General features: G+C 37.1%; 1 pseudogene; it reads left to right on the top strand.

Moving 5' to 3' along the window:
* The first annotated feature begins 649 nt into the window (after positions 1-649).
* On the top strand, positions 650-2,452 carry LOC109675802 (DDB1- and CUL4-associated factor 8 pseudogene; annotated as a pseudogene).
* Positions 2,453-8,823: the final 6,371 nt, after the last annotated feature.

Raw genomic sequence — 8,823 nt, 5'->3', positions numbered from 1 at the left:
ACTCATATTAAAAAAGTATTCATTATTGATCTGAAAGACAATTAGCCAGGTATTCTGTATTTTATTTTGTAACCCTATACCAACTTTACCAGTTAAAAATTCTTAAGGTTTCCCTGAAACTATTTGAATTGTTTAAGATATTTCTTGTATGTCAGGAAGTCACTAGCTCTGGGGTGCTTAGCTATAATGCCTATATCTTCATTTCATACTGTACATTATCTTCCAGCAAAATACTGAGAGGCTTATGAAAACTATTTTGCTTAAGGAGGATCATTTTTGATACTTTTCTAATAGTAATATTTTCAAAGAGCAGCAAGTTTCAATTTTCAAAAGAACAGCACAGCAGTAGCTCACAGTGTAGCATGGTGTGGGGGTAACGCTCTGTGGAAAACAAAAAAACAGAGCAGTTCTAGTCAATGTAAGAAGTGAAATGAGAAGAAGCTTTCTGAACCTCATGGGCTCCCGCAATTGCCAACTGCTTCAGCCAGGTATTTCCGGTTCCCGTTTAGCCTGCCAGGTTTGCCTTTACTTGCCGCTAGCCTGTTTTTTTCTTACGTTGGTCCCAAGTCAGGGTGGGCCTGCCTTGTTCCCTGACTTATTAGCCCACGTTTTCCCCATTCCAGCTCAGCCATAGCAAATACTCTTGAAAATGTTTGGCCAAAAGAGCAGCAGAAATGTCCCACCGACCGTAGGAAATGGAAACTTGGTTAGCAGCACAGAGAAGAGGTGTGGAGCAGAGACGGAGAGAAAGGCATCCTCGGACATTGAAATGGAAGCCTCAGAAATGACTTTGTCAGTGATTGAAGGTGATGGTAGTACCAGAGGTGGTGGTGTCCAAAGCCTAGAATGTCAAGGCACAGACCTGGGAAGTTCCCGTGACAACTTTGATTTTGGCAACATGGCGGACGTCAAGCTTTTCGCCAGCAATGAGGAAACCCTATTCTATTCCCACGTAGAGGAAGAAGTAGAGATGGAGGAAGAGGAAGAAGAAGAAGAACAGCCTCGGGTATGTGAACAGCACAATGAGGCCAACAATGAACAGTATAAATTAGATAAAGATCAGGCCCTGAGGAGTGGATATATGCAGAGACCTCTGCTCTCCCACTACCTCGCTGGAAAGTCCTTAATGCTCTTCGGGAGAGGCAGCTGGGTTCAAGTGCTCACTTTGTATATGATGCCTGTGGGGCAGGAGTCTTTGTGCAGCGTTTGTGTCTGCAATATGGTCTTCAAGGCCACGTTGGTTGTGTCAATACTGTGCACTTTAATCAACGTGGCACCTGGCTTGCCAGTGGCAGTGATGACCTGAGGGTGATAGTATGGGACTGGATATGGCAGCAACCACTACTGGACTTTGAAAGTGGTCACAAAAATAATGTTTTCCAGGCTAAATTCCTTCCTAATTGGTGATTCCACTTTGGCCATGTCTGCCCGTGATGGGCAAGTACGGGTAGCAGAACTATATGCTCTTCCATACGGGAAGAATACTAAGTGTGTGGTTAAACACAGGGGAGCATCCCACAAGTTAACTCTGGAGCCAGACTCCCCGTTTAAGTTCCTAACTTCAGGTGAAGATGCAGTTGTTTTCAGTATTGACCTCAGACAAAGCCAGCCAGCTTCAAAACTGGTGGTAACAAAAGAGAAGGAGCAGAAAGTGGGATTATATTCCATTTGTGTGAATCCCACCAATACCTACCAGTTTGCAGTGGGTGGACAAGATGAGTTTTTAAGAATTTATGACCAGAGAAAAATTAATAAGAAGGAGAACAATGGTGTATTCAAGAAATTCTGTCCTCATCACCTGTTCAACTGTGATTCCCAAGTAAACATTACCTGCCTTGTGTATAGTCACAATGGCACAGAGATTCTAGCCAGCTACAATGATGAAGATATTTATCTCTTCCACTCCTCTGGCAATGATGGAGCTCAATATGTTAAGAGATACAAGGGACACAGAAATAATGCCACAGTAAAAGGTGTAAATTTCTATGGTCCCAGAAGTGAATTTGTGGAGAGCGGTAGTGATTGCGGGCACATCTTCCTCTGGGAAAAATCATCCTCCCAAATCACTCAATTCATGGAGGCAGACAAAAGAGGTACAGTAAACTGTCTTGAACTCCATCCTTACCTACCTGTGATGGCGACCAGTGGCCTTGACCATGATGCCAAGATTTGGGCACCTACAGCTAAAGCTTCCACTGAGCTTACTGGGTTAAAGGATGTGATTAAGAAGAACAAGCAGAACCGAGATGATGATCGCTTGCACCACACTGGCCTGTTTGACAACAACATGCATGGGTTCCTCATGAGTCACATGACACATACAAATAATCACCAGCCTTGGGGAGGTCCTGAAGTTGGGGTTATAGATGCATATATGACTGAGACTTCCAGCAATTCAGATATATCTGAAGAGGAGGAATGCCAAGACCAAGTGCAGTGCTTTCCATCCTGAAGGCCTCATACCTCCTCAAGCTAGATGCCATTTCAGTAGACTGGACTTTAAAAATCAGCTTGATTAACAGATTTGCCTTTTGTCTTCTGTTTTCTATAAGATATTCTAAAACCATCTTTTATATTTCCTTCCTTTCTACCTTCCTACTACACATTCTTTCTCTTTCATTCCTTTCCTCTTACTTGATTTCTTCACTCCACTTTCTTTATACCTTAACATTATATGAATGTATAAGTAAATTATTTATGCTTCTTTCTCTTTTTTCCCTTATGGTTAACCTGTAGTATTTCCAAATTCTGGTGAAAAAGTAGTCTTATTAGATATATTTTACTTCTGACAGTAAAAATTGGTATTTTTAATGTTTATTAATTTAATTCTGAATAACAAATTCTTTGGTTGATGTGAAAAGTTCAGAAATATGTTTATGCTGTAGAAGTACATAAAATAAACCATGGTTTTGTTCCTTAAATGCTGACCCTTAGCCATGCATACACCACACACACACACACACACTTCCCCTCTCCCTCTGTCACAGAAAAGAAAAAGAAGAGAAACTACAATTTCCTAACCAGGTAATTTACTCCCTTAGAATAAATAATTTGGGATTATCTACATTGTCTCAATCCATATGTTAATAACATTAAATAATATGAGCACACTAACCTGGTAAGAACTAAATTAAATTTAGTCACATGATATTTTTTATTCTGCCCTTTCAATTTTCTTGAAGTTTCATGGTTGAGAAATCCTAAAGGATTATCTTCCAGGAAGTCATCCTGGAACAACCATCTCCTATAACTTGCTAGTCAGGAATATAAGAATTCCTCATAGTAGAAAATATACATTTTAATTAACATAATAATAGCAATGATGAAATAAAAGATTAGTTATACTACTTACAGATGACATTTGCCATAAAACTATTAAAAATACTGTTAGGCCTCCATGCATTTCTTAAAATTCTCCGCAGCTATTTATAAGAGGCTAAATGCCTAAAATCATTTAAGCTTTATTTAATTTAAATTTGGGGTACTGAATGTCCAGTTGCTGTTTGATGACAATTCCATTTTTGTTTTATACATGTTATTTGTATAAGTGAATGTATTAGATCACTTTCTCCCAAACATCCATGAACTATATAACTCATCCTTCTTTGCAGACTTTCACTGGAAAAGAGAATGTAATGAAATATCCCATGGACTGACAGAGGCTTTCTTTTGATAATGCTTCCTGAAATGGGTATTATCTCTGCTACCATGGAAGCAAGTAGAAAAAATTTAACAATGAGGTTAGAGTTTGGAATGGAATGTAATTTAAGCAAAGTTCCTGAGATTCAGAGTTAGGTAAAAGTGCCAGAAAATCTAGAGGCCTAGAGAAACCCTTACTTATCTGCTCTCAGGAAAAGACCTTATAAGTCCCAAAAGGGGACTCACCTGAACAACCCAGTGAGTCTGAGCTTAGCTTTGTGTTTTAAAATAGAACATAAGGAGAAGACAGTTATAAACTAAGATCCCAAGTTTGGGGCATCAGGTATATAACTGGTAGCAATGATAACAAAACATCATTTAGGATTTCAAGTGACACTAAGTATCAGTAGCAAGTGGAAATTAATTAGATAGTTCTTTTCCAGCTGCTATTTGTAAAGAGGACCCACACTATGGGGAAGACAGTATCATACTCCATCAACTTAGTCAACCTAAAATTTTGTTCAGGGCTCCCTGCATGGATCTGAAATTGCTTGTGCTGTAAGAGGGATTTGGCAAAAGACCTGTAAGGCAAAGGTAAGCATTTGTTTCATGCTCACAAAGTAGGGGCAAGACTACTAGTTGCTGCTGCAGCTCATGCAAATTTTTGGTTATTACCTGGTTTACCTTGTGGATGTGGGGTAGCAGCTGGGTCCACAATTGTTCCATTTCCCTCTCATGTCTTTAGGTTCACTGGCTCCATGAAGACAAGTGACTGCTTTGGCACAGTCTTGTATTATCAGAGCTGGAGTTTTGAAAACAGAGATCAACAGGAGCTCCAGTCTGTCCTTGTATTCCCAGATAATCCTCATAAACTCCCATTTATCCTTTATTCTCCAACTTGACATCCAGCTTTCCTTCCTGACTGCCCTGCTGGCTTCAGGTTCCAACATCTGAAGCAAAGACAAAAAGCTTACTAAGACTCTTAAACAGCTACCATAACTACATAAGGTCCAGACCCTATTACAATTCCCTTATTAAACATATATCTCACCCACAGTATTTCTATTTCTGTGATTGAACCTTGAGTGATGCAACTTCCCCTATGTGCTTTGGGCTAAATTATGGGTTATTGGACTTCAATGTGTACTGTTTGGAGGAATTCAAGGCCTCTAAAGGATGAGATTGAATTGATGTATTTTTTTTATCTATCTATCTGTCTACCAATCATCTATCTATCTATCTCTCCCTCTGTGTGTGTGTGTGTGTCTGGAGAGAGAGACAGAGAGAGAGAGAGAGAGAGAGAGAGAGAGAGAGAGAGAGAATATTAAATTGAAAAAAATGTGGCACACACCTTCTGTAATCTCAGTATTTTGACAGATAGAGGCAGGAGGTTTGCAAGTTTGAGGACAACCTGGACTACATAAGAAGCTCCAGGGCAGCCTGAGCTACATAGTGAGACCCTGTCTCAAAAAATACCATTATGATTTTAGGTTTTAAAAACCTCGTACAGTAGGATTTAGAAAACCAAAATGATTATTGTAGTTTTAATTTATGCATACATTAGTTCTATTAGTATATAGAAGAGGGCATAGAATATTACAATTTTATCAATTCAATAAAAAGATGAAACTGTACCTTTTGCTCAAATTTTTCAACATTAATTATTTTCATTCCCATGTAAATGTGCAGGACAGTTCTGTGCAGGCCCTCATGGTCTTTTTGCAATATTATAATTTATATTCTAAGTCTGTACAAAATTTAACTTCATAAAGTTGTAACAGATGCCAAACTACACTGCTAAAAAGATGTCTTCTGGCAGTCTTTCCTTAAAAAGACGGGTGTAAAATAGAATAGAGATGGACAAATATACATGTATATATAATATATGTTATATATATAATGGAACATAATTGCTAAAGGGCAGGGCAAAGAAAATTGGGGAGTTCTGATAGTCTAACAATGACCTTCAGCCATGCTCATTCTACCATGTAATGAGCCAAAAGCATAATGCAATGATTTGATCTTAGCCATCCTGTGATTAATTCTTATGATCTTCTACTATCTTAAATTGTTTCAATTTCAGTCTCAAAAATAAAATGAGAGGTTGGATTTTCAGATTTAATTTTCATGTCTTTAAGGGGCACTTAATATATGTTTATTTGATGGATAGTGACTGTTCAGATATGGATACATGACAGTTCAGGTTCACAAAGAGCCTGGCATATCAATCTCAAGCTATGTTCTGGAGAGCACTAAGGGATTTTTGGAAGTTTTCATTGAAAGGGAGATTGGAAGTCCCCTATTGTGCTGATCTATTCAAAATCTAATTTCAAGTTATATTTTATACATTGTACTTTGTATTATTTCTGCATTAGCTGTCTATCTCTAGCACTGTTCTATAAACAACCATCTATGGAAATTAAAGATATATACTGTCAAAAGTATATTCAACTATAAGTTTCTCAGTTGCTGTTTATATAAACCATATTAAAGTGGAGGAGAGGAAATTAAGTTCAGAGAAGTTAAATACATTCTCTAACATCATTCAGCTAAGAAGGTGCCAGAGTAGGGGCTTAAATAGAATTTACTAGTACATTAATCCAATGAACAGTGGTACACAACTTTGTTGTTTTGGTGCATGACAATTTGGCTTAGTTGACAATAGAAATCAAGAGTTCAGTATCTCAGGTTCTTTCATGGCATTTAAGCATTTCTTTCTGTCTTTTAAGGTGGTTGTAGTCTCACCTTTGATTTCTTCTGTCTGCTGTCTGAGAAAGCAGGAATGGCAGCCATGTTAACAATTCAACCTTAAGCTGATTTGTAGGCCTCTGAGGAAATAAACAAAATAAATACAATGGCAGTGAGCAAAAGAAATACAAAAAAATAGCAGTATAAAAGCAGTCCATTTTGGGATAAGGACAGTACTTCTAGTTTCAGCTACATATTAATCTACATGAAATTAGCTATAAAGTTTCTTTATGAATCTTTCTCCAGAAACAAATTCAAATCACAACTGAACCTGAGTTGTTGCTTGTTTTGATTACTCTGCTAGAAAGCTATAATGGCTCAGACAGCCTAAGGACTATTTTTCTTAGTTGATAGGTATAACCAACAGTGAGGGACTGAGATATATGACAGGTACCTATTAAGATCTGGGATCATACAGGTCAGCTCCTCTTTTGTACAGAAAATGTTACTATGTAGAAGCCAGGCACCAGTGGCTCACACCTAAAATCCTAGTTATTTACCTGGGCATAGTGGTACATGCCTGTCATTCCAAACTACAAGGAAGTCTGAAATTGGGGTGATAATGGTTCCAAGTCAGCCTGGGAGAAAAGTATCTGAGTTCTCATCTCTGTGGAAAAAACTGGGCCCTATGGTGGTTCATGCCTGTCAACCTAGCCATGGTGGGAAGCTTACAATAAGAGGATCACAGTCCAGGCCAAAACGTGAGGCCCTATTTCCAAAACAACCAGAGCAAGAAGGGCTGGAGGTGTGGCTGAAGAGGTAGAGTGACTATCTTCCAAGTGCAAAGCACTGAGTTCAAACCACAATACAGGCAAAAATAAATTAACAAAAAGTTTCTAAGTTGGAGACAAGATTTGGGCCTTAGGTGTTACCCTGTTAAGATTAGTAACTGGTAACTAATAGTTATAGTCATGAATATTCTTTAAAAGCTTGCAATTATGAGTTGGTGAGTAAGGGTATTTGTAAAACTTTAACAAAACGTTTTTGGAAATAAATATGAAGATAAATTAACATTAAGATCAGACAGAACCAAATATTTACAAGATAAAGATTTCATTCTGCATGCTTTCTCATAGAAATTCCTCTCAACAAAAACCTCTGAGGAATTTTAGGGTGATAGAATTGATCTGTTTGGCACTAGAGGGGTGAATATATAATGAAGTACATTTGGCATGCTAACTAAAAATATTCAACCAGGATGTTAGAGGGTCTCAGGATGGAATATGAACTATGACAAATGAGTTTAACTGTATTACAAATGAATGACATACCCTTGCTGAGGTGGGTGGAGGAAAAAGAACCTGGTTTAAAAAGCTTCATCAAATGGTATTTTGAAGGACGTTTGTCAAGCTAAAGACAAAAGGAACTGCACAGAGAAACTAATGCTGTTGACAAATTTATTCCTCATTGGAGTTCGAGCTACTAATTATCAACCTGCTTCACATATTGTGTCTGGGGTTGAATAAGTAACCAAACGGATGATGGATGTTAAGAACCAGGTTTCTCACTGTTAGAGGGAAATTTTAGAGAAGCAAGGAAGTAAGGCTGGATGAACTCTGTGATTTTTGATTAGAGTTAGAGACATCAGTATGCACATATGAATAATAAAATAATAAAAAAAGAATTAAATGTTCATAGTCATATAAAAAAAGAGACATCAGTATGAACTCATGAATAGCTTAATACATATGTGTACATATTATATACAGATGGATGGATAATGAAATAATTATAAAATGTGTATATTTGTTGGTTAATGTGTATACATATAGCTCTTGTAAGTGAGAGACCCTGGAAACAGGGATAGCTTAGCAAAGAGCATATATACCTAGTTTCCAGATCTTGATTTCTAATGCTATTCTACAATAAAAGGAACCAGGAATCCTTGGAGTGGTGACTAATTCTAGGGCTAATTAATTAATTAATTCTAGGGCTAATTCTTAAGTTTAATTAACAGTAATGAATTACTTAGAGGGAACCGATTAAGGGGTGTGTGGGCACTGTTATCTTTGGAACTTTTCTATAAATCAAAAATTATTCCAAAGCAAAAAAAAAAAGTTCAATGCAAAAAGTCCATGGGAAAAAAAATCCTTAACAATATTTAGCCATAATAATTCAGGTAATGTTTATCATGTAAGTAGAAATAATTTGGTACTCCTGGATTTTGTAGTCTCTACTTATTTTGTGGTTCAAGCTTAGTAATTTTTATTATTTGTGACCTTTTGGAAATCTTCTTTCCTTTGTCACTCTCTATTTTGTTCAATGGCCTACTTTTGCTAAATTGCTTCTAATAAATGTTCAATAAAAGCTATAAACTGAAATAAAGATTAAAATTTTAAAGAACAACATTTAGTAAACTCCAAGCAGAAAGAAATTTTGTTAAAGTGAGATATACCACCAAACTAAATTGTAAAGTACTTAGTATTTAGGAAATAT

The sequence above is a fragment of the Castor canadensis genome, chromosome X (genome assembly GCF_047511655.1).
Source record: "Castor canadensis chromosome X, mCasCan1.hap1v2, whole genome shotgun sequence".
Classification (NCBI taxonomy): Eukaryota; Metazoa; Chordata; class Mammalia; order Rodentia; family Castoridae; genus Castor; species Castor canadensis.
This window is presented reverse-complemented; position numbering and strand designations above follow the sequence as displayed.